The 27,001-nt window shown below is 44.0% G+C and overlaps 1 pseudogene; it reads left to right on the top strand.

The window, feature by feature from the left end:
- The window catches only part of LOC100945452, a 66,762-nt pseudogene that overhangs the window by 7,164 nt on the left and 32,597 nt on the right, over positions 1–27,001 (top strand).

Genomic DNA, 27,001 nt, shown 5'->3' with positions numbered 1-27,001 from the left:
TCCTTCTGTATGTGGCTGATTTCACTTAGCATGTGTTTCCGAGGTCCTTCTGTGTTGCAGCACATATGTACGTCTTAGTCCCCTTCGTGGCTGTGTAATATTCCATTGTGTGGACAGACCACCAGGCTGGGCTTTGGAAAGGCTGCAGGCAGCTACTGCTGAGCTATAGCCTCGGACCTGGATTGCACTGTCATCTGTGCACACATGTCTGGACCCTCTCTGCTGCTCTTTCCCCCGAGGACATGGCTGCCTCCTTCATTGTCCTCTTTCACTGTGCCCATGAGCCCTGCGGTACTCTGAAGGAATCAAAGGGAAGAGCAGTAACCATGGACCTTGAAACTCTGGAAAAGACTCAGAGCAAGTTACTCCCTGGAGTTTGTGAAATACTGATAAGACATCAACAAACATGGAGTAGGAAATCTATGTGCTTTCAGACGACTCACCCCACGGAACAACCCTGGGTCTGTTGCCATGGGGATGGTGGATGGTGATTGCTCAGTTAATCAGGATCTGGCCAGTGCACCTGCAGGGCTGAGCACTGCAGACCTGCCCTGATTAGTTAGCACTGGGGGAAGATTTAGTATCTCTCCATCAGCTGTGCATCCTCTCTGAGCACTCCCTCCTCACTCATGATGGACGGGAAACTGGAGAGAAAATGATTTGTCATGGTATCTACATTGTTATTATCTGACCATAAAGTCACTAACATTTGGCCTCAGAGGGATCCAAGACCCATTCTCTTGACAGATGAGAAGACTGAGGTCTGGAAAAGTGGTAGATATGTCTAAACCCAGACTGGGTGGTTATTTGTCACAGCTGCGACCTGATCATAGTTCTTTTGGCCTCTGTGTTGCCCTCTCTGGACCAGCAAGGGCGACTTCCAAGTGGGCAAGTAGCTCTCAGGGGAGGCCTTGCAGTCAGTGTTGGACACTAGTCACAGCCCTGCAGTCACTTAACACTCATCATCACCAGTATTTGGTCAAAAAGATCCTTTTCACTCCTGAAATATTTACACTTTCTAAGATGGTAATGGCTGATATTATCTTCTTAAAGATATTACTAATGCTTTATTTCTGTGAAAGAAGAAAAATATCAAAGGCGGATAAAACATTGTAAAACTTGTTACTAGGTGCTGAGGATGGCACATTATAGATGAGAGTAAAGATAGGCCAAGATGGTACAAATGGACTTCTAGTGTGCAGAATAGTCAGAATGCCACGAACTATATCTGTTAGGTTAGGTTCACTGCTAGTGATAGCACCCTAGCCTTAGAGGCGTAAATACACAAAGGTTTATCATCTCACAGAAAAGAAGTAGGCATCCCAGGGCTGGTGTGGTAGCCTTGTGAGGTCCTCAGGAATCTGGGCTCCTTCTATCCTCTATTTTGCTTGGTACAACTTCCAATCTCAAGGCAACCTCCTCACAGCCTAAGATGGCTGCCATAGTTCCAGTCATTACATCAACAGTTTAAGCAGCAGAAAGGAGAAAGTGAGGAAGAAAGGGCTTCCTCAGCAGACTAAGAAACACTGACAGAATTCCAACACAACACTTCTGTTTGCATCTCGCTGGCCAGAACTTGGTCCTATGGCCCCACCCAGTTTCAGAGAAGGCTGGGGAAGGTAGTCTCTATTCTTCAGTGGCAAGGTGTCCTGGTAAAAAGCAGGACTCCATTACTAAGGAAGAAAAGAAGACATCTATAGAAAGGAACTGCGATCTCTGCCCCTTACACTCAGTCAATGACCTGAAGTGGGTCTGATTCCAGCACAGTCATGACTTGGTCAACTGTCCTTCCACACTGTGCTGAGGCTGCTGGCCGGCTGGGGCCAGTAGTGCCACTGGTAGAGCTGCTGGAGAAGCAGGCATGGCCAGTTATTCCTCGGCATGCTGGCGTGCTGGTGTGTCCTATGCCATTGTCTGAGCCTGGCTCAGGTGACTCGGGTGCCTGTTTCTCTACATAGGTCTGGTGAGAATAGTAAATCTTCCCGCTCACATTTCAGTCTGTGCTGTTCCCAGGCTTTCTGACCAACGTGGTGTTCTCTGGTTGGGTCCCCCAGAAACCGAGTCTGAGACAGGAATTCTTGGGTGAAGGGTAAAAGGGGGTGAGGGAGGCACATCCTGGGAGAGGAAGAAGCTGGACAAAGGAGCAGACTGATCTCACTCCAACAGGACCTGAGCCCACAGGGAGCCACAGACTTGGAATGGATCAGCACTGTCCTATCCTGAGGCAAGGGGGCTGGAGGTCACATAGGTGGCATCCTGCCCAGGCTGGCTCAGCCCACAGAGGAGGAGGCGGAGCCTGCATGGACATTATCCTGCAGCAGCCTTCTGAGGGATCCGGTCATTACCTGCACTTCACAGGTGAGAACACTGACACCCTGAGTAGGTAGGTGACCTGGCCACCTTGAGGCAGAGCTGGGACCAGACCATGGTCTCCCGTATACCAGCTGCTGCCCTTCAGATACGAACATCTGGAATTCTTTCCACTACTCCATGTTTGGGGCTGTCCAAACTGAGCTTCCCGGGACTCCATCACCCATTTGTGCCCTTTTAAATTGTACACAGGGTCAGAATGAGACAAATGGAAACAGCTAAGCCAGTTATTAGAAAAGGAGCTGGCCAGGTGCGGCACTAGCTGCAGTGATGCTCCCCTCTCTGAGCAGAAACAGGTGGCAACTCCCATCTCCTTTGGCCCTGCAGGCACCACTACTGCACCTGTGCTCCTTTGACCATGCTTTTTCTGCACTGTTTTTTTTTTGTTCCCCTTTTACTTTTCCTTTTTGAAGGGGATGTCTGGGGCCAGGGCTGAGCACAGTTGAAAGGCACTAGTGGGTGCCACAGTGCCTGGGCTATGTCCTGCTAGCTGCTCCTTGCAGAGTCTCTGTGTTCGTTCTGATTCCAACTTCTTTTTCCCCCACAGTTGAAAAAATTGCCTGATTATTTTTCCCTGTAGAACGCAAAGACAGCTGGTTACTGATATATAAGCTTTCACAGATTTAAAAGTCTCAACTGATTCTTCTATAAGGATATAACGATTTCCTCACAGGGCCCATTTTTCAACTGAAGACCTTTTGGTTTCCGCTACCCTCTCTTTTTCTTTTCTTCAGTGTACAATGGTGCTTGTTATGACGTCGTTTATGGTGAAAAACTGGAACTTCCGATGACCTTCAGTCTGGGGCTCGAGGACAGGTGCTGTGCTGGTCGGTCTGTGCTGTGAAACGCGGCACCGCTCATGACAGAACTTACGTGCGTGTGTATGACTTGTGTGGTTGACTCCAGGATACTCTGATGGGGGAAAAACTAGATATAAACAAAATCATATGATACTACCTGTTAAAAAAAAAACCATGCGGACGCGAAACCTATGTGTGTATGAGTTAGAAGGAAGGAAGGCGGAGAGTCTGCTGACGTTTGGCTGGGCAACCCCACCTGGCTGGTCTCCTCACCTTGGGGACACCTCACCCTGGGCTGTCCCCAGGTGGACGCCCTCCCCGCCTTGCCTGGGCTCCCCGGTGGCTCTGGGTTGGTTCCTGCCCCTCCATCCGCATGGGTGCCTTTCCCCGCCACTCTCTGCCACCCGGGATCACTAACCAACACACCAGTTCCATCAGCTGGAACCAGAGTGAAGAAAGGGCACCCTCCTGGTCAGATGCCTTCCCGCCGCTGCTGGGCCCTGATGCCCCCTTGGCCAGCTGCAAGAGCGCGGTTCTCCCAGCCTGGGCTCTGGTGCCCTTCTGGGCCCTGCGCGGACACCTGCCCCGCAGCGCCACCCACCGGCTTCGGGCTGAATCGTCCCCGAATGGGAGGGAGCCGAGAGCAGAGGTTCTGGGCGGCTCGGGGCGGCTCTAGGTGGCTCTGGGAGGCTCTAGGTGGCTCTGGGCTCTAGGTGGCTCTGGCCTAGACACAGCTCCTGTTTCTATCCGCGGGGCTGCATCACATCATGCTCAGGCAAGTGCGGTGGCTCCCAGCTGTATCCTGGCCGTTTCAAGTCAGTTGTTCCCAAACCCTCGCTGCCCAGCGCGGCTCCCCTCCATTTCCATCAACACCGGTCCCACAAGCACTGATGAAGGCGAGGCGACGTCGCTGTTTGACAAGTGGATGGAGACACATGAAAACCTCAAGCTACTGGGACTAGTCAGGAAACCGGTCAGGTTGGCCATGTCCAGAAAAGTGCACTATCAATAGCTTTCTTAAAACCCAACAGAACCCGTCAGTAAGATGGAAGACGAGCGCTTTCCCAGCCTTTGAGGTCCCTGGGGGCTTTGCTCAGAATGTGGCTTCAAGAAGCCCTGTCGTGGGGGCGGCCCGGGCAGGCACCCCCTTTGTATAAGAGCACCCCTGAGAGGTGACATTCTGCTCGTGACTTACTTTCTCCTTCCTTGTGGGAAGAACTAGCACTTGTCTCTTTCTAGAAGATAAATTATACGTGAGCTAGAATGCGTTTTACTTACAAAATTTCTCCAAGAAGTCTTTCTCCGATAAATTTGGAGAAATTCTTACTTTTTCTAAATTATAGAATAATATAAGGAACTTTGGGATTAGTTAGTCTTAAGAGGGTGGGTAGAGTTCTCCTGTGAAAGCATCAGGGCCTGGTCAGCTGGGGGATGTGTGTGGAGCTCTGTAACTCCTTCCTCTGGGTGTTTGGGATTGTCCGCTGGGTCAGCGTTGCGTAATCTTTATTGAATGTTAGCCATTTCATGCAGGTCTTCATATTTATTTGCACGAGTTTTTCAATGGAATTTCACCATTTTAAAAGAAATTATGTTTTGGTGGCTATTTTCCAGTTACCCCTTTTTATTTTGTGTATTTGTGCTTTCTTTCTTGATTAGGTTTGCTGGTAATGGGGCTATTTTGTTGGTATTTTTTACCCACAGGACTAGATTTTTGATTTACCATTTCTACTGTTTTCCTTTTTTCCAGCTCTTTACCTTGCTTTATCTTTATTCACTTTTCTCTTCTGCTTTCTTTTTAGCTTACGCTGTTTTCTAGCTATTTTTGAATTTATATTTAACTTATTGCCTTTATTTTTCCCACTTTCATTGTCATAGAAATTTTGTTCTGTAAATTTTCCTATCCTCGTGTTGATTCTGATACCATATTTGCATTTTGTTATTTTATGAATTATTTTATAGTTCCCATATGTCCAAAGAATTGTTTAATAGTATCTTTTAAAATTCCAGGTAGAAGAAGGTTTTGGTTTATTTTATTATTAATGTTACACCTTTTTTTTTTTTTTTGAGACAGAGCCTCAAGCTGTCCCCCTGGGTAGAGTGCTGTGGCATCACAGCTCACAGCAACCTCCAACTTCTGGGCTCAAGCGAGTCTCCTGCCTCAGCCTCCCAAGTAGCTGGGACCACAGGCGTCCACCACAATGCCTGTCTATTTTTTGGTTGCAGCCGTCATTGTTGTTTGGCAGGGCTGGGCTGGATTCGAACCCACCACCTTAGGTGTATGTGGCTGGTGCCGTAGCCACTTGAGCCACAGGTGTTGAGCCAATGTTACAACTTTTATTGCAAATGCTCAGAGTATGTTCCTTATACAATTTCCATTCTTAGAAATTTAACTAAAGTTTTCTTTGTGGCCTAGATATGGGCAATTTTTATGAATTATCTACTACATTATTTATTTAACATTGTTAAATATCTAATACCAATTAGGTAAAAAAGAGCAATGAGGCATGTATATTAGAATGGTGGAGATAAAATTATCATTATTATCAGATATAATTGCTCAGCTGAAAAACCCAAAAGAACCAGCAAGACAATCTATATAAGTGGTCAAGTACAGGTAATTCAGAAATGTGACTGTGTAAAAGAAATTAATATAGCAATGCCCTTCAAATACATATAATTATATAACATATATATATATATAATTTACACATATATTTTAGAAGCACAGAGTTTAGTTATATAGTTTGCAAACATTTGTGTATAAAAAGTGTATATCTGTCCTGTGTTTATCCACACAGCCTCTAGAGCAGCGGTTCTCAACCTGTGGGCCGCTACCCCCTTGGGGATCTCCTGCACATCAGATATTTACATTTCGATTCATAGCAGTAGCAAAATCACAGTTATGAAGTAGCAACGAAAATAATTTTATGGTTGGGGTCACCACAACATGAGGAACTCTATTATTAAAGGGTCGCAGCATTAGGAAGGTTGAGAACCACTGCTCTAGAGGGATACCCAGGAAAGGCAAAATGCTGATTGTTTTGGGGGAGAACTGAGACCCCCCAAAATGTCTTCAGGATGAGAACTAAAATGACCCTTCCCTTTGTTCCACAGAAATATTAGGGTGCCCAGATATCAGGGTATCTAGGAATGAAAGAGATCTAAGAAAAAATAGCTAATGAAAATCAGAGTGGAAAGAGAGGTGTTCCCTGCTTGGTAATAAAGAAATGAGACCTACAGGATCAGAAGAAAGGTGGGCAACACCTGACCTTTCTGCTGGAAAGAAGAGGTCTTTTGGGAGGTGGATTCTAGTAATGCCAAGAAGCAGATCTCATTCCTGAAGTTATCTCTGAATAGTTGGTGTTCATGTGCTCGTTTTCCTGAAGGCATTACAGAGAACAAGCTGACGCAGTTATGTCTGTGGAATAAATGCACATGCATCTGTGGCCTTAATGATAAAAAACATTGTTTGAAGACCATTCTAAGGGCTAAGCATTGTTTAGGGACTTCATTTTTTCTTTTTTTTTAAACATATATGTGTGTTTATTAGGTTTCCACTTTTTGCCTTCACGAAATTAAAAAGGTTTAAAATTTAATAACACTGACAATGTTTAGGATAAGGACTAGAAACAAAAACCTCATAAGGAATGAATGAAGATAAATACATTCAGGAAAGAAATCAGATGATTGCTGCATTGAAATATTAAGCAATCATAATAATGCAAAGAAAGTAACATTCTCATTGTCAAATAAGACTATGTCTATTATAAAATGCTTTAACTCTGAGGTTCAGTATGGAGTCATCAGTTAACTTCTTATTTTTCCCCATAGTCTCAAAAAATAGACAACTAATATTTATAAATAAAAGATAATTTCAAAAACAGATCATGCCAAATCTTATAGACAATAGAAAAAGAAGAAATACTTCAAAACCATTCTATTTCATCTGGATACACCCGATATTAAAATCGGAGAAAATATATTATTATAAAGAGAAAATTACAAACATATTTCATTTATAAATGAGGATGTAGTATCATAAACATATTAACAAGTTGAATTAAAAATTACTGTTTAAGTAATGTACTTTGGTCAAAATTAAATCCAATTAGTCACTATTTTCTTTTCTTCTTTTTCTTTCCCTCACCCCTCCCTCCTTCACCGTCTGGTCTCCCCTTTCCCCATGCCCCACCATGTCATTAATTGTCATTAGTTGTCCTCACAGCAAAGTTGAATACCTAATACAAAGTAGATGCAGCTCCCTGAAACCTGAACTGAGTTGGACAGGATGGAGATGCCAGGCCTTTGGTTGGAAGATCAGCTGTAACCAGTGACTATGGACTCATGCAGAGAGGACACATGATTCTTTTCCTTCATGTTGGTGCCATAAAGTTTTCAGAAGGAGCAAAGAGGCAGGTTCATTAAGAGTAACAGCTTCTGTGCAGCCGGCCGCAGTGAGAGTGGGGAGAGAAGACTCCAAGCATCTCTGGCCAGTGGGTTTTGCCCAGAGGCTTCCCTTTGGTGACATGGGAAATCAGTGAGAGACTTCTGGACCCCACGAGGAGGACAGAAGCGGTGGAAAACTGGCAAGTGCTAAGTGCGTTCAGTGGAGGCTGCCTGCAGCTGTAACCATAACAACAGTGAGACTGCAAGCAGGAAAAGCCTTACCTGTGGGCTGTTTTGGTTTTTTTGGACTTGGGAACTCAATTGAACTGCCTTGGGGGATCTTGGGCCAGTGTGCATTTGACTTTGGGCATTGTCTGGGGCCCTGGACTGAGCCACTGAGCAGGAAAGGAGCTAAGATCATTCAGCTGTGGGCTCCCTGCACCCAACTGCGGGGGAGCTGCCCCTGCATGTTGCAGCATGAGGATCAGCTGGAAAACCTTGGGCGAGTAATCTAGTGACTGAGCTGCCCAAAGGCGGGGACTGACACACTGGGGAAGTGCAGAGATCCAAGTGTTTGGCAGATGAACAGCCTTGGCCCTCAGGGGCATAAAGGGAAACTGGATTTGGCGCACTGGATAAGAAGGCAGCCACATCAGGAGAGATCCCAGGGATAAGTGCTTTCCTTGGAAAGCTTCTGCTGGGCCAAGGTTCATAGTTTGGAGTGTGAGGAGACATTTGGGCTCCCAAGCCTGCAGGGAATGAGAGATCAGCAGAGGCCTCCAGTCTCCATCTTGTATAGCTGTATCAACATTGTGATTAACATCTCATACCTGAGAAGATCACCTGTTGCCCAGACAATATTCAGCAAGATATATATTGTTGAAACCCAGCCTGTTCTCATGGGCCCCCAGGGTGGCAGAGAACGTGCTTCTCAGCCTGTTCCCAGGCCCCCTCGTTCCCCCTAGGGTTGCCAGGAACAGACTTCAGAACAAGAACCCAAACTGCAACCATTGTTACCCAAACTGTAACTATTGCTATCTGAACTGTAACCATTGCTACTGTAACCACTGCCACCCAAGCTGTAACCATTGATACCTAAACTGTAAACCCAAACTGTAACCCTGTTGACTGTGCCTTGCCGCAAGGTTCCTTGTACACAGAAAAAGGTATAAAAGACAAAAACCCCTGCACTTTGGGGCTGCTTGTCTTAGGACAATGGACCCCTGAGCAGGTGCAAATATATCACCAATTGTTAACATCAGAAGAGTGGGTCCAAGTTTATTTTTCCAGGTCTCCTAGGTTATGTCAATATACTGTTTGGTTTTTGGTTTGGGGTTTTTTTTTCTTAATTTCAACATTTTTCTTTTTTCTTTCTTTTTTTTATAGTTTTTGGCCAGGGCTGTGTTTGAACCCACCACCTCCAGCATATGGGGCTGGTGCCCTACTCCTTTGAGCCACAGGCACCACCCCATTTTTCTTTTCTTTTTTCCCTCTTTTTTTCACTATTCTAGTTTAAATACAATCTTCTATTTTTGCCTTCTTTAAAAATTAGAATTTCATTTTTGCCAGTGTTTCTGCCCCTATCATTTGTTTTTTTCCCCCAATTTTATCCCATAAGGGTTTTTGCTTGTTTGTTTCGGTATGATTTATAGTATTTTTGTCTTTCTTCTCTACCAGATGGAGGTAGGGTACTGTGTCTGATCCGACTGGCAAAGAGCTGTTGACCTCAAGGGAATCACCCAACCCAGCACCCCCAGAGGTTGGGGGTCTTTAAGGTTGGGTCATAGTACCCTGTATACACCTATATTACTCCTGTTTCTTTCTTTCGGTGCCTTTCTTCTTTTTGTCAATATTTTCTTTTACTCACCCCCTCTTCTTTCTCTCTCTCTCTCTCTTTTTTTTTTTTTTTTTTGCAGTTTTTGGCCGGGGCTGGACTTGAACCCTCCACCTCCAGCATATGGAGCCGGCACCCTACTCCTTTGAGCCACAGGCACTGCCCTCTTTTTTATTTCTTTTTAAAATCTTTTTTCCTTTCTTGCTCTTCAATTTTCTCATCCTTCTGGTTCTGTACCAAAAGGACTCATTAGAACTTTAGGCCAGAGGCACAGTAACTTAAAGAGTAAGAAGAAGTGAAAGGAAAATTAGGGTAAGGAAATAGATACAAGAAAACGCTCATGAAGAAGAATCAGCAGAAAACTCCTGGCAACGTGAAATACCAGTCCAGAGTAACCTTTCTAGGGATTGTGAGGTAGCTGCAGCAGAGGATTCCTCATATCAAGAAATGTTAGAAATGACAGAAGGAGAATTTAAAATATAGATGATGAAAACAATGAAGGAAATTGCTGAGAAAGTGGGAAACAATCAAAAAACAATGAAGGATATTGCTGAGAAAGTGGAAAATAACCAAAAAGAAATCCAAAAACAGAATCAAATAAGAGATGAACAATATGAAGAATATAGAAAGGTTATAGCAGAGCTGAAGGAACCAAAGCAATCAATTAGGGGACTTAAGGATGCAATAGAAAGTATCAACAACAGATTAGACCATGCAGAAGAAAGAATCTCAGAGGTAGAGGACAAAGCTCTTGAGATAACTCAGATAAAAAGGCAGAAAAGAAGAGAGAGCAGAACGTTCACTGACAGAATTATGAGACTCTACGAAGCATGAGACATACAAGTTACAGGTATCCCAGAAGGGGAAGAAGAGTGCCCCAGAGGGATGGAAGCCATTCTAGAGAATATCATAAATGAAAATTTCCCAAATATTACTAAAGATTCTGACATACTCCTTTCAGAGGGGTAGCAGTCCCCTGGTCACCTCAACTCAAACAGACCTTCTCCAAGGCACATTGTGATGAATCTATCTAAAGTCAAGACAAAAGAAAAGATTTTGCAAGCTGCCAGGAGTAAGCACCAACTGACCTACAGTGGCAAATCTATCAGGGTGACCGCAGACTTCTCTAATGAAACTTTTCAAGCCAGAAGACAATGATCATCTGTCTTAAATCTACTTAAACAGAACAATTTCCAGCCCAGAATTCTATTTTTTTTGAACTTATTAATAGTTTATCAATCATATTCATAGCTCAGGAACACAGGTCAGCAACAAACATCTATGTAAATCAGTCCAAAGAAATTCTTTATATTTCAAAATCATTTTATGCTCTGAAAGACACCAGCCTTCCTCATCTCCTCAAAATCTTTCATAGAATCATAATTTCTGTAGAAATCTGCATATGCCTTCTTTCTTGGTTCAGCCACAGCAAACTTAGAGAAAACTGCAACCCCCAGGGATACAACAAATGCTCCAACAATATGAATCCGCAGGCGCCTGGCCAAGAGGCCACGCATCTGAGGTTTGGCCAAAGCACTGGAAACCACGGTAGTTACTGTCCTTGATGGATTGCCAACCTTAAATAAAGATTCAGAAAATGTGATTCAATATATACTTTATTCAAGTCCAAAGTTTGAGAATGGCTGCCACTGAGCACAGACGCAAGTTGCCTTGAATATACACTCTATAGCAGTCAGCCCAGAATTCTATATCCTGCTAAGCTAAGCTTTAAAATTGATGGAGAAACCAAATTTTGTATTGATAGGCAAACATTGAGGAAATCTGCCACAAGACCAGCTTTACAGGAATTTCAACCTGCTCTACACATTGACCGTCACAATGGACCTTCAGCAAAGTAAACACCCAGAAATTAAAGGACAGAACCTAGTTTCCACAATGATGCAAAAGACAAAACTAAGCAATGGACTTTCACAAAATGAGATGACTAGAATGTGATCATACTTATCAATTATCTCAATAAATGTCAATCAATGGTTTGAATTCCCCAGTGAAGAGGCATAGATTGGCTGATTGGACTAAAAAACATAAGCCATCTATTTGCTGTCTGCAGAAAAAACACACCTCACATCAAAAGACAAATTAAAACTCAGAGTTAAGGATTGAAAGTCAATTTTTCAGGCAAACGGAATTCAGAAGAAAAGAAGGGTTGCAATCTCATTTTCAGATACATGTGGATTTAAAGCAACTAAAGTCAAAAAAGACAATAATGGTGACTCCATATTGGTGAGGGGAAAAATACAACAAGAAGACATTTAAATTCTAAATATTTATGCACCAAATTAAAATGCTCCCAGATTCTTGAATAAATATGAAATGATATCCTAAAACACCATAGTAACAGGGGACTTCAACACCCCTCTCTCAGAGATGGACAGATCCTCTAAACAGAAATTAAACAAAGACATAAGGGACTTAAATGAGATCCTAGAACAACTGTGCTTGATAGACGTATATAGAATACTCCATCCCAAAGATAAAGAATATACATTCTCAAATGGCGCCTGTGACTCAAAAGAGTAAGGCTCCAGCCCCATATGCTGCAGGTGGCAGGTTCAAACCCAGCCCCGGCCAAAATTTGGAAAAAAAAAAAAAAAAGAATATACATTCTTCTCATTGTTCCATGGAACATTCTCCAAAATTGATCATATCCTAGGACACAAAACAAACCTCAACAGAATTGAAATTCTACTTGCATCTTCTCAGACCACAAGGCACTAAAAGTGGAACTCAACTCCAACAAAAATGTTCAACCTTACACAAAAGGATGGAAGTTAAACAACCTTATGCTGAATGACAGTTGGGTGCAGGAAGAAATAAAAAAGGAAATCATTAACTTCCTTGAGCATAACAACAATGAAGACACAAGTTACCATGGGATATAGCAAAAGCAGTCCTGAGAGGAAAACTTACCACTTTAGCAGCCTACATTTGAAAAACAGAAAGAAAATGCATCAACAAACTCACAAGCCATCTGATGGAATTGGAAAAAGAAGAACAATCTAAGCCTAAACCCAGCAGAAGAAAAGTAATATCCAAAATTAAATCAGAGATCAATGAAATTGAAAACAAAAGAACCATTCAGAAAATTAATGAAACAAGGAGTTGTTTTTTTGAAAAAATAAATAAGATAAACCTTTAGCCAGATTAACTAGAAATAAAAAAGTAAAATCTCTAGTAACCTCAATCAGAAATGATAAAGGGGAAATAACAACAGATGCCAGAGATACAAGAGATTATCTCTGAATACTACCAGAAACTTTATGCCCAGAAATTTGACAATGCGAAGGAAATGGATCAATATTTGGAATCACACCCTCCCCCTAAACTTAGCCCAGATGAAATAGATCTCAAGCACTGAGATCAAACAAACAATAAAAAATCTCCCAACAAAAAAATACCGTGGTTCGGTTGGCTTCACACCAGAATTCTATCAAACCTTCAAAAAAGAGCTTACTAAAAAAAAAAAAAAATTATTATTCCAAACTTTTTTTTGGAATAATTATTCCAAAAAATTGAGAAGGAAGGAATCTTCCTCAACATGTTCTAGGAAGCAAACATCACCCTGATACCAAAACCAGGAAAAGACCCAAATAAAAAGGAGAATTTCAGACTAATTTCACTAATGAATATAGATGCAAAAATTCTCAACAAAAATCTTAGCCAATAGATTACAGCTTGTCATCAAAAAAGTCATACATCATGATCAAGTAGGTTTCATCCCAGGGATGCAAGGTTAGTTTAATATATGCAAGTCTATAAACGTTATTCACTGTATCAACAGAAGTGAAACCAAAGACTATATGATCCTCTCAATAGATGCAGAAAAAGCATCTGATAAAATCCAGCACCCTTTTCTAATTAGAACACTGAGGAATATAGGCATAGCTGGCACATTTCTTAAACTGATTGAAGCTATTTATGACAAACCCACAGCTAATATTTTACTGAATGGAGTTAAACTGAAAGCTTTTCCTCTTAGAACTAGAACCAGACAAGGTTGTCCTCTGTCACCATTACTATTCAACATAGTGCTGGAAGTTCTAGCCAATACAATTAGACAAGACAAGAAAACAAAGGGCGTCCAAATGGGAGCAGAGGAGGTCAAACTCTCCCTCTTTGCTGACGACATGATCTTATACTTAGAGAACCCTAAAGACTCAACCATAAGACTCTTGGAAGTCATTGAAAAATACAGTAATGTCTCAGGATACAAAATCAATGTCCACAAGTGAGTAGCCTTTGTATACACTAACAACAGCCAAGATGAGAGGTTAATTAAGGACACAACTCCCTTCACCATAGCCCCATAGAAAATGAAATACTTAGGAATATACCTAACAAAAGAGGTGAAGGACCTCTATAAAGAAAATTATGAAACCTAAGCACAGAAATAGCAGAGGACATTAAGGAATGGAAGAACATACCATGCTCATGGCTGAGAAGAATCAAAATTGTTAAAATGTCTATACTTCCCAGAGCAATCTACCAATTCAATGCCATCCCCATTAAAATACCAACATCCTACTTTCAAGACTTGGAAAAAATGATTCTGCATTTTGTATGGAATCAGGAAAAAACCCGTATAGCTAAGGCTGTTCTTAGTAATAAAAACAAAGCTGGGGTATCACCATACCAGATTTTGGGCTGTAGTGCAAGGCCATAGTGGTTAAGACAGCATGGTACCAGCACAAAAATAGAGACATAGACATTTGGAATCAAATAGAAAACCACGAAATGAAACCAACAACTTACAGCCACCTAATCTTCAATAAACCAAACAAGAGCGTCCACTGGGGGAAAGACTCCCTATTCAATAAATGGTGCTGGGACAACTGGATATCCACATGTAAAAAACGGAAACTGGACCCACACCTTTCTTCACTCACAAAAATTGATTCAAGATGGATAAAGGACTTAAATTAAGGCATGAAATGATAAAAATCCTCAAAGAAAGAATAGGGAAAACACTGGCCTGGGGAAAGACTTTATGAGGAAGACTGCCATGGCAATAGCAACAACAACAAAAATAAACAAATGGGATTTAATGAAACTGAAAAGCTTCTGTACAGCCAAGGAGACAAGAACCAAAGCAAATAGACAACTTACCCAATGGGAAAGGATATTTGCATATTTTGAATCAGACAAAAGTTTAATAACCAGGATCTATATAGAACTTCAATTAATCCACAAGAAAAAACCCAGCAATCCCATACATCAATGGGTTAGAGAGATGAATAGAATCTTCTCTAAAGATGACAGATGAACGGCTAGCAAACACATGAAAAAAGCTCATCATCCCTAATTATTAGAGAAATGCAAATTAAGACCACCCTGAGATATCACCTAACCCCAGTGAGAATGGCCTATATTGCAAATCTCAAAACTGCAGATCCTGGCGTGGATGTGGAGAGAAAGAAGCACTTTTACACTGCTGGTGGGACTGCAAACTAATACGACCTTTTGGGAAGGAAGTATGGAGAACCCTCAAAGAACTCAACCTAGACCTCCCGTTTGATCCTGCAATCCCATTACAGGGCAGCTATCTGGAAGGGAAAAAAACCTTTTACTATAAAGACACTTGTACTAGGCTGTTTATCGCAGCTCAATTTACAATTGCCAAAATGTGGAAACAGCCTAAATATCCTTCAACCCAGGAATGGATTGGCAAGCTGTGGTATATGTATACCATGGAATATTATTCAGCCATTTAAAAAAATGGAGATTTTGCAGCATTTGTACTAACCTGGATGGAGGTGGAACACATTGTCCTTAGTGAAGCATCACAGGAATGGAGACTTCATTTTTTTCAATTTTTTTTTTTTTTTTAGAGACAGAGTTTCACTCTGTTGCCCTTGGTAGAGTGCTGTGGCGTCACAGCTCACAGCAACCTCCAGCTCTTGAGCTTAGGTGATTCTCTTATCTCAGCCTCCCGAGTACCTGGGACTACAGGTGGGACTTCATTTTTTTTAAGAGAGAGAAAATTCACGTGTTTGCTCATGAAGCTTTAAAAGCTTTTTTATGCTCTTGCATTACACAGCGTTGTTAATGGAGTGAGAGCTTGTTTTCCCCCAGTAATGGTCTGTTACTGCTTCAGAAACTGAAATTTTTAGAAATGCAGGGGTTTCTCTCTGCCAGCCCTGATTTCATCGCTGATGGAGCCACCTGAGTCTCTAAGTGCTATTGCCAGACATCTCTTAAATGTGGAAAATGCATAGCCCCTTGGAGTTCTCCTGACAAACTGACTGCTTTGAGGAGAAAGCTGAACTATAAGCACTCTGGCTAACACTTTGAGAGCCAAAGTGATTTCTCAAGTGTGCCATTTCCACAGTGCTTCCATGGACGTCTGCTGGGCTTGGGGCCAGAAGTGTTTAATTAACCTAGATTCACCGCTAACGTGCTCCGTGAACTTGAGTGAATCACTCAGCCCTCTTCTATTGCAGTTTCTCATCTGTTGGAGAGGAGAATAAGTGTTCCTATCTCACAGGATTGCTGTGAAAGTTGAAAATGAAATCCTATGTAAAATCAAATGGAATAGTGCTCGGCGTGTGGGAAGGGTCCACTGAACTGAAATCTGGGCCCCTTTATGGTTTGGGGCAATGGCCTCCACACAGTGGTTCCCAGCATCCCTTACAAGCATCTGGGAAACTAATAAAAAAACCAAACAACACAAGGCCCTAACCAACACAGATCCCCATGCCTGCCCTGGGCAGCGTGCCTGGTCCTGCCACAGCCAGTGTTCGGATCTCCAGGTCTGGGGGGTCTGCGGCGGCAGCACTGTGACCAGCAGACAGGTCTCTGAGCATAGCCCCTGGGGCCAGTGTCAGCAGAGACCACAGACAGCGAGCTGTGTCAAGTCACCACAGCACTAATAAGGGAACATTTCTTCAGAATTTATCATCTCGGAATGAGTCTCATTTTATTACCTCAAAAAATGAAATACCAGTACTGTCAGGACATAATTTTCAAATAGGAACAACTTGTATCAAACCCCAGCCTGCTTGGAACTCTCACTTTGTTTCATGTGATACTTTGTCAACACTGTAGAACATTCTCCAGAAAAGCCTCCCTAAGGGGATGGGTGCCCCTGGGCAGAGCTCTCAGTCTGCTCTTAAGGTGCCCACGAGGTAATTATTACTTGGATTCCCCAAAATCTGGAAGGTGAGCCACACTTTGACATTCACTGGAATTGAAGTTCCACCAGGAGAATGGATGGTCACATCAGACATTTGCAGGGCCAGAGTGAGGGTGGACATGGCTAGGTGGCCACGATCCTTACTGCTAAGTATTTCAAGATCACCAGCCTAACTCACAGGCTGTTCCGTGAGACATGCCCCATTCTCCAACCTTGACATCTGTGTCTGCAAGGAAGGTCTGAATGTAGAATTCTTGGGCTCTTTGGGGTTTCACGTGGAAAGGTGGCCACACAATGGCTGCTACCATGACTCTGTGGGCTCCAGGTCCACCCCCTTCTCTTCTCTCCTGCGGCATGAGAGACCCCTGCCTGTGGGTGGGACACCTCACACACCCACAGCCTCCTAAGCAGATCCCCAGGCCCTGGGGGTACACGCTGATGCCTGTCTCTGTGGAAGGGTGGACCTCAAGCAGACTTGGGACCGTTTGGGTGGGAATCCTGGATGCTGGGCACCAGGAGCATGGTCCAAATGGACAGGCGTGTGGGCTCCAGGGAACACGTTCCCTTGGCCTCCACCCATGGACAGGGGAGTGACCAAAGAAGGTGACCCACGGAAGGGCCCACGGTGGCAACACTGACTTAGCACAGCAATGGGTGCAACACAGGGATCACCCAGGGCCCAGAGGAGTCACCAAGGGGTCCTTTGAGCAGTCACCCAGAGTGGCATGGGGGTGGGCTTAGGGATGTGATGGGGCTGATTTGAAACAGGATTCTAAAGAGGGCTTCAAAGATGCGTGGCAATGATCCAGGCAAACAGCTGGGTATTTTAGACAGAAGGGAAGTCTCATGCAAAGGCAGAGAGGGTGTGAGAGACGCCATGTTCAGAGAAGCTGCATCTGATTCTTGCGGACAGGGTGTGGGGGGGTGGTACACGCTTGGCAGGTTGCACACTCAGGGGTGCTGAGAGGTGAGCAGTGTGTGGGAGCCCTACCCAGGTCCTTCTGAACATTACGATGGAGGGAACAGCAAACCGTGAGAGGTTGTCAGCAGTAGATTAGAAGCAGCCCTCTATAAATAAGAGAGGTCACAGTGTCCTTGGGTAATATATTTTCACACACACAGAGCACTCTTACAAAATGAGCAGTTGTCACTGTATTTGCAAAGTCCGTGAAACAGACTCTTATGCTGTAGCACAATTACTGAAACCATCTGATGCTTTAGAGATATCACATTAATTTTTGTTTGTAGTTATTTTTTGTCCAGCCACAGGATAACAGTGAAGCTCAGTTCCTGCACAGATTTTGTTTTTAAGACTTGCCTTTATTAGATGTTTTTATAACACTGGGAGCTTTGATAAGGCTTTACAAGTCGTAGTACTGTTCCAAATAAATAAATCCAAGTCCTACTCCAGGATATTAAGGACAAATAGCACAGAAATCTTTCTGTTCTCATTTTCATTTATTTTATCCAACGGGCTTGTAGGAGTGCTGGATCTGAACAGCAGAGGCTCCTGGAGGGGGTAAAGTGTGAGTTTCAAATATGACTTTTCCATCAAACAAAACAAAGTGGAATTTTTTTTTTTTTTTTTTTTTTGAGACAGAGCCTCAAGCTGTCCCCCTGGGTAGAGTGCCGTGGCATTACAGCTCACAGCAACCTCCAACTCCTGGGCTCAAGCGAGTCTCCTGCCTCCGCCTCCCAAGTAGCTGGGACCACAGGCGCCCGCCACAACGCCTGGCTATTTTTTGGTTGCAGCCGTCATTGTTGTTTGGCGGGTCCGGGCTGGGGATTCGAACCCGCCACCTTAGGTGTACGTGGCTGGCGCCTTAGCCGGGTGAGCTATAGGCGCCGAGCCGGAATTTAAATCCGTCATAATCAACTCCACAGGACGTCCCTATTGTCCAGGTGAAGCAGCTTCCTTTGTGCTGACTGTGCTGCTGGCCTTCAAACTCCTGCCTCAGAGCAACTGAAAATGAAATGGCCCAGAGGACAGAGAGGATGCTGGGAACCCCAGGAGGCAGGCGGCTCCTGATTCAAAATCCCGCTCTGCTTTATCTGGGCTGATTTTGTCTAGATGTCTGCTCAGCCCCCAGAGGATTCAGGGAAGGTCGAATCCTGTCCCTGTTTTCTGTGACTGGAACAGGTTTCTATGAGGAAGAACTCGGGCCAAGGGAACCTCTTCTTCCAGCCTTTGTTGAGTTTGGAGGTGGCATCTGCACAGCTGCAGCATCTTAAAACCACGAGGACACCTGGCCTAGGACAGGTCTGCCTGCTGAATGTGTTCAAGGGGCAAGATGGGAGGAGCTGAGGTCTTTGAAGATGTCACTGGGTCACTGGTTGGAAAGTTTTATTAAATAAGAGAACACGTGTTTCTCCCTGCAACTGACAACAGCCCGAGCAGCAGAGAGGGAAGTGACCCGTTCCCAGTGCCGCACACTTCTCTGCTCTGAGGATCTTCATGCCTGTAGTAATGTCAGAATGTTGAAAGTGGGAGAGGTCAGCCCAGGTATCTCCTGCCCTCACCTGACAGGGGTTGCCTGACAGCAACAGACACTCTGCACACCAGGGGGGGTGTAGGGTGTGGCAAGCTCGGTGGCTGGCAAGTGCATAGGCTAAAGTCTAGATTTTGCTTTCCACTAACTTTCTGCATTCGGCACCTTCTTTGGGGCTCAGTCTTTTCATTTGTACAGAGGTTTGAAGAACACAGTCTCTGGGATCTATTCTGGCTCTTGCAGTTGGTGATTCCAGAACCCTGCACCCCACCTGGGCTGTCCTGGGTCTCCTGCCCCCTCCGTCAGCATTGCCTACCCCTCTGCAGAGGGGACACATGGTTTCTATCTTCTACTTGGCTCAGAGTGTTTGGACCATGTTAAGCCCTAATGATGTTGAAATTCTTCCCTTGAAATTCTGATCTGTGTCTCTGGGGAGTTTAGGGTAGTTCTAGCCCTCCACAGGGCTCAGAAGGGTTGTAGGAGTCTATCATTTTGTCAAAGATGTTTTCCAGACCACTGCTATTATCCCAGCAGGTGTTGTTTATCTGTGAAGAGAGTGCGCCCAGCCCAGCGCCTTTGCTGGTGTGCTCAGTTTCCACTTGCTGTGCATCTTGAAGAAAGCGATATGTCACAAGAAGGCCAACACTCAAGGGCAGGCCGGAATCTCGCAGATCTCTTTTGGTGCCTAGCACCAGTATTTAAGAGTTAGTATGTGTGAGCACAACAGATCCAAAGGAAGTGATTTGAAAGGAATCACAGTCAAATCCCGGTTCTGGAAATGAGAGTTTGGTGGCCCCTGAGGACTTTCCCTCCCCATCTTTTCCACTATCTGCCCGTTGCTTTCTACCCACCAGCCACGCTGACCTTTCTTCCTTAGCTCAAAATGGCTGTGCTCCTTCCTGCCTCAGGACATTTGTACAAGCTGTGACTGCTTCCTGGACCACTCCTTTCCCTGCCCTGCCCACCCCAGCCTGGTTAACTCCCACTCATCTTTCAGGGCTCAGATCCACTCAATATTCATCGAATGCTTACTACACGCAAGGCCCAACGCTGAGGGTTGTAAAGCCTTCCTTGCCACGCTCATTCCAGAATAGAGCCAGTGTTGGCCTTTTCCTACTGAGTTCATCATAGATTGCAATGACGCATTCATGATTCAGAGACTGTGATTCAGGATCTGATTGATGTCTGAGTCTGCTGTGGGCAGCCACCCTCTCCATGCATTCCATGTGGGGCAGTTAGCCCATAGCGCAGCGCCTGGCATATGACAGGAAGTGGATAAACATTTTTTTTTTAATGAATGAATAAACAGTTGGAGAGATTTTGTTGTAATCTTGTCAAGCAGCAGGCCCCGGGTGGGCTTATCTTTCAACAGAGATTTCTGTAGGCAAAGAGAACCCTCCCCAAGCCACAGATCTGTGTCTGTGGTCTTGAATGTGTATCCTTGGTCCTCGGCTGAGATCCTGGTCTAAAATATCAGGGATTCGTGTATTTGAGATTCAGATTTCTTCAATCTTTACTTGGTATTTTGGCTTTAAAAAAAGCACCTGCGCAAATGTCAGGCTTTTGTTTGTTGGAGAGATGGTGGGTGTTCAAGCCTTGGGAAGGAGCCTGTGAGTCTCTGCGTGGGGAGCAGTGTGCCAGTTGGCTTTGTTCTCAGTGGGTAGATTGTTCTGGAACCCTAGGAGGAGATAGACAGGTATTCCCCAGAATTAGTCACAGAAGAAATGTCTCTGTGATGAGGCTTGTTCCTGTCATTGCTCACAGGAATCCTCTGTTAGGAAAGAATGAGTGAAATGAAACTCTCATTCACTCAATTGCATGAAAGTGATTAGAGCTTCTTGGGCAATGCAGTACCAAGAAATTGTGGGGTTTGGTTTTGGGGGAAGAATTAGGACAGACCCTTCCTTCCTTCCTTCCTTCTGATGGGATCTTGCTCTATGCCCAGGCTGGAGTACAATCATATCCCATTGCAGTGTCAAACTCCTAGACTCAAGTGATCCTCCTGGCTTAGCCTCCCAAGTAGCTGGGACTACAGGTGCATACCCCCACACCCAGCTAATCTTTAATTTTTTTTTTTGTAGAAATGGAGTTCACTATGTTGCCTGAACTAGTTTTGAATTTCTAGCTTCAAGTGATCCTCCTAACTTGGCCTCCCAAAGTGCTGAGATTATAGGCATGAACCACTGCACTGAGCCAGGATATATGTTTTATTAAATGGTAATCAGCGATAGATTTTATGGCCAAAAGCTTACCTGGGGGACTCTATTGATTTTTTTCCCCACTCCACGAGGACCATACAGCCTCACACTTTTTGTGTGTGTCCCTCCCTTTCAGAAGACTACATCATTTCATCCTTATAACAGCCCTGTTCAGGATGAAGACCTATTTTACAGAGGACGAAACAGGGATAGAAGGACATTATGTGACTTGCCTCAAGTCTCACACGTACTGTGGTACAACTGGATGGAGAATCTAGGCCTCTGCCCTCTTTCTAATGCCCCATTTCTTTTGAAATCAGGATAAACTAAGATGAGAGAGGGCAGTAGGGAGGGACAGTACATGGACCAAACAAACCCAGTGGGCAGCTTTGTCCGTTCAGTACAGACTGCAGGGAGCTGGAGCCCGGGGAGAGCAGCTTTTGAGCGTGCACTTCAGGGTGGTTGGATCCGGACTTTGTGGACAATAGCAGCAGCAGTGGTGGCAACAAGGTCTCTGCTGTGCAATCCAGAGAAGGAAGTGGGGCTTCCTGGTGGGGACAGACTGCCTGTGAGGGTCAAAGTGTTGCCTTAAATGTGCTCTCAATTGTAAGAGTGTTTTTCCCCTACGCACTAGTTAACTTTTAACATACATCTTCTAGAAGCTTCTCATCACATCGGGCTGGGATTTGAGGTGTGTAATGCATACTCATCCTTTCACTCAGCAAACTGATTTTCTACTTTTTGTATAATACCAAACCTGGGCAGACCTCAAAGATTTAAGCCCTGCAGTCAACACGTGTAGACCCACATGTTATAAAGATTGCATTTGGGAAGGAAGCCCATGTCTTAATAGTGTATGAATCTGGTGTTGGACTCTGCTGGCTAACATTTTATTTAGTGTTTTTTTGCATCAGTGTTCATGAGTGGGATTGGTCTGTAGTTTTCTTGTATTTGTATTATGCTAGGTTTGGACATCAATGTAATAGCAATGCTTCATGAAAGGGGTGGAATTTTGTCTGTATGTCTAATGCTTTGGAAAAAATATATATATTGTAACCCTCAGAAAAATTTAAAGATGGAGAATGTACAAACTTCAAACTAACTGTAAATTAAAAGAAGGAGAAAAAGTCACTAAATCCAAGCACACGATTTCTCGTGCTTCTGACCTGCTCACATTTACCCCACTGCAGGCTTTGTGGTGGGTGAGCAAAGACAGAACAAGGGAAGCTGAAGGAGGAGACAAGAGGGGCTAGTGCAGGGTCCTGAGACTGGTCTCCAACCCCTGTAGGACGACAACAATGTCTGCCCTAAATCTGAAAATATTCATATCCAGGTCGTCACAGCTTTGACCTCAAGGAAAGGATTTACAGTTACGTGCAATCTGAAGGAATGGTTATCAAAATGCACAGATACCAGGAAGAAAAAGACAAATAGGAAGAAAGTCCTTGAAATTTGGTGAAGAAGGGGAGAAGAAGCAATAGGGAAAAGCTTGGGGTCCCCTGAGATAAAGAGAACTGAAACAGGAGGAGCTCGCCCCTCCCTACCAACATGTGCACCTGTGCACCTGTGTGTGTGTGCTCACACAAACACACACACACACACGCAAGTATCTGGACTGCCCTGACAGAGTAGGGTACCACCGAGCCAGGAGAACAGTGTTTTAACACACTGATGCCACACAAATAAGCAAGAGAAAAGATTAATAGATCCATAAAATGCTAATTATGCTCCAAACCAGAAAACCATATTCCATACATATCAACTAAGAAAAGTTCTCCCCAGAAAAACTATAAGACAACATTTTAAATGGAGTTAAATATACTCAAATATGTATTTGAAGAAATAAAAAAATTTTGAATCAGAAATTCTAAAGATAAGAAGGCAATATTTTTAAAAACCAGGAATATATGAAAAACAGTTGAGTTCAGAAAAATGGAAGAAAAAGATAAAAATGTCTCAGAAATAAAGAACAAATTACAAGATTTGCAAGGGAGAATATATATAAATGAAAATTTAGTAAGGCACAATGAAGAAAGGTAGGGAATCAACAAAAAAATGAGACAAAGAAGTAAAAAGAATCACAGAGCAAATAATGGAAATAGAGGACAAAAAGAAAGAATAATATTTCCACTATTGTAGTCCCTGATAAAGAAAGAATCAAAGCAATGGTATGAAGCTAATATTTGAAATTAAAATCCAAGAAAAAATTTCAGGAAAAAACACTGCATCGACAAATTAAACCGGCCCACTAGGTGCTGGCAAAAATTAACCCAGAACAATCAACTCCAAGACATATTTAGAAAAACTGTAAGAATTCAAAGGTAAAGGAAATCGCCTCAATGCCTCCAGGAAAAAAAAAAAAACTTAACAAAGGCAAAAGAATTCAAGAGGCATTGACTATTCAAGAATATACATAGCGAGGGAACAATGAAGCGGCAGTTTCAAAAATGCAGACCAGGGATTTTATAACCAGCCAAACTGTCCTTCCACACCAAGGATGTAGAAAAAGAACTTTCAGGATCCAAGAACTTAGGGGATGCTGCCCCCACCAGTCCTTCCGGAGGAGCCTAGGAGAAGATGAGCTTGACCGAGAACACTGCAGCAAAAAGACTGGCTGAGGCGAGCATTTCGTTCAGATGAAATGACAATCTCTGCCTAAAACAAAGGTAAGGGCAGAGGTAGAAGGTCTGGGGCTTGTAGAATCGGAATGAATCTGAGCCAAGCCAAGAGGTGACCTTCCTCTCACGCTGCTACGGGCAGTGAGCCACTTAAAAAAACACTGACACCTGATACCCCACTTCGAGGCAGGGGAGAATGGGGGTGGAGGGAGCGGGGTGCGGTGTGACGGCAGCTGTTGCTCTTGGGCTTGGTCGCCTTCCACCAGAAGCGCCCAGGAGCTTGAAGCCTTAGCACACCTTCCAGGTGGTTCAAGAGAAAGGCTGCTCAGGTCCCACTTGGTGACACACATGACCTCTTCTCTTGGTGTGTCTCCTCCACACACCCCACACCTGTGAAGGTCAGCTTTTGGGTTGCGGCACCCTGCACAACGTTTAAATGTTAATCATAAAAGCAATAGTGGACAGCATGTATTTTATCCACCTCATGTCGTGACCCTGAAGGCCCTGGTCTCGGTGGCCGCATGAAGGAAACAGGCGTGACATGGATTAAAAGTACGAGCTTGTGGGAGGCGGGCTAACCGGAAGTGCAGGGTAGCCCAGAGTCCCCTCCGCAATGGCTATTTATTAAGGTTATACACAAAAAGTGTGGAAAGTTAAGGGAAGGACATACACAACAGGTGTGGAGAGTTAAGGTCATTACATGAGGGCTGCAGGCTAAGGATTGCCACGTGCTCTTTCCCCACAACCGCCATGAGGCAGTACTAAGCATCAGTGTTTAACCCGTGCTTACTAGTGAGTGACCGATCTTATCTTATTCCGGAACACTGAGTTACTAGGGGGATTGCCCCTAAGCCACAAAACGTCTCTAGGCTTGCCAGGAGACTGTCCTGTTCCCAGCGTTTCCTTTTAATGGGATAAGAATCAGTAACTGTCCTTTGCAAGCAAGCATGGTGTCCATTCCTCTACAACCTTGTGTACATTATCCTAGTTAATCAAATGTGTCTTGTTTAACTGTCCTATTTTATTTTTACAACAACCCTCTGAGGTTCTCCTGGCTCCATTCACTGATGAGGAAACTGGAACCTGACAAGTGAAACAATCCATCCAAAGTCATAAGGCCCAGGTGAGTGGTGGATCTGGAGCTGGTCACGCCTTTGCTCTTTCCTGCCACGCTGTCCTGTCCCTGTTGTGATTGCTCCCAAAGAGCAGAATATGGAGCCATAATCATTGCGTCCACCACAGTCTGAGTTAGGTCATTCGTAACAGTGACTCACGTCTCTTCAGCTGGTTATAATTCGCACAGCGCCTTCGTGTATGCTTTGCTGCTTAATGCTCTTAACAACCCTGCAAAGTAGGTAGCATCACCCCCAATTTACCCCAGTTGTCAAGCCCATGTTCCTTCAACTGTCACAAGCAGCCTTGATGCCTGGCTGAGAGCAGGGTGTCAAGGGAACAGGGGCATGAGAAGAAAATAAAATATGTGTGTGTGTGTGATTATTTAAAAGTAAATTTTTTTTTAACTGAAGAAAAACCAAACAAAAAAATCAATGTAGTTTTATCTTAAAACTTTTTTTCTTTAAAAAAGCAGCATAGTTCAAGGTTGAGTCTGGATCAGGACTGTGATCCTAATCTGAATAGGACCAGAACAGCTCCTGAAGGCACACACTGGATTTGTCCTGTGCTCAGGTGGCTCTGAGCTTTGGGTCTTCCAATATGAAACATTCCTCCTATCCATCTTATCTGTCAAAACAGGCCTTATTCTTCAACACCAAGTGCAAACATCACTCCCTTCAGATGCCTGCCTTAATCTCCCAGCAAAAAGGGAATTCTGCCTCCGAATTTCTAAGGACTTTTTTGGAAAGCTAAAATTGATGTTACTTTTTATTTGAAGTTTACAGCCTATCCACAACCTTAAAAGACAACTTATAAAAGTTGCTAGATAAACTGAAACAACAATAACAAATTCTGAATATTACAACCAAGGGTGTGCAATGTCCCGTTAGTTAAATACTAAATTAGGTAGGTTCTACCATGCACACAGTTTACAAACCTGTATTTTTTTTAATGAAATGGTTTATTCTGAGATTATTATAGTCTTATAAGCCACTCTAAGAACACAGAGATTCCATGTTCCCTCTATCTGTTTCCGTCAATAGTAACATCCTGCGGCACTATGGTACAGTGTATCACAACCAGGATATTGACATTGGTACAGCTAATTCAGATTCCTCATTTTACTTGTGCTTATTTGTGTGTGTTTATCTTATGGGTAGGTTCTCATCCCCCCCCCCCACTTCAAGTACAGACAGTTCCATCAGCATGAGGAGGGCGTCACTTGTTGCCCTTTCAAAATCCCACTCCCTCCTTCTTCCATCCCTGACCCCTGGCAGCCCCCTACATGTTTTCTACTCTATTTCAAGAATGTTATGTAATGGAGTTGGGCGGTGTGTAATGTGTAACATTTGGGGTGGGCTTTTTCATCCGAGCACTTTGGAGAACTGTAGTCATTATGTTTGCGTTCTGCTTCTGCCACTTGGCCTCATTACATAAATAGCCTGCTCCTCAATTTCCTCCCCTGTAAATGGAGCTGATGTCTACCTGATAAGAATGGGATCTATACCTTGGTATGTTGTTGGCTTCGAGGTGATCCTGATGGTTCACTTGACTCACATGCCGTGTTGGACTGTGAGCCTCTTGCAGCCCACTGCTCCAGCCACTCCTAGAAGGCACAGCCATTGCTGTCTTCTTGTTCACCTTTGTGAGGTGCCAGAGGCTGAGTTGGCCTAGCAAAGAACTTATAAACTGAGAAGCTGACTGCTAGTTACTCTGGATGGGGAAGGGAATAGGCACTGAAAGATGGCGCATATGGGACTGGCAATGTCATGGTAGGACCTGGGGACACAGAGAGGGGATTCCAGAAACAGAACAATGGAGAGGGATCTCGAAAATGCTCATCAGAGATCAGAATCCTCGGAACACAGTCTCAGGGAGAAAGATGCTAGGAATATGCCATCAGGGAGAGGAGTATTGGAAACACTTCTTAGAGAGAGAGAGAGAGCGAGAGGTGCTGGGAATGCCCATCAGGGAGATAGAGAGAGAGGTGCTGGGAATGCCCATCAGAGAGAGAGAGAGGTGCTGGGAATGCCCATCAGA

Source organism: Otolemur garnettii, unplaced genomic scaffold (assembly GCF_000181295.1).
Source record: "Otolemur garnettii isolate 467f Iridium unplaced genomic scaffold, OtoGar3 scaffold00022, whole genome shotgun sequence".
Classification (NCBI taxonomy): Eukaryota; Metazoa; Chordata; class Mammalia; order Primates; family Galagidae; genus Otolemur; species Otolemur garnettii.
Note: the sequence above shows the minus strand (reverse complement) of the source record. Positions and strands in the feature narration are given on the sequence as shown.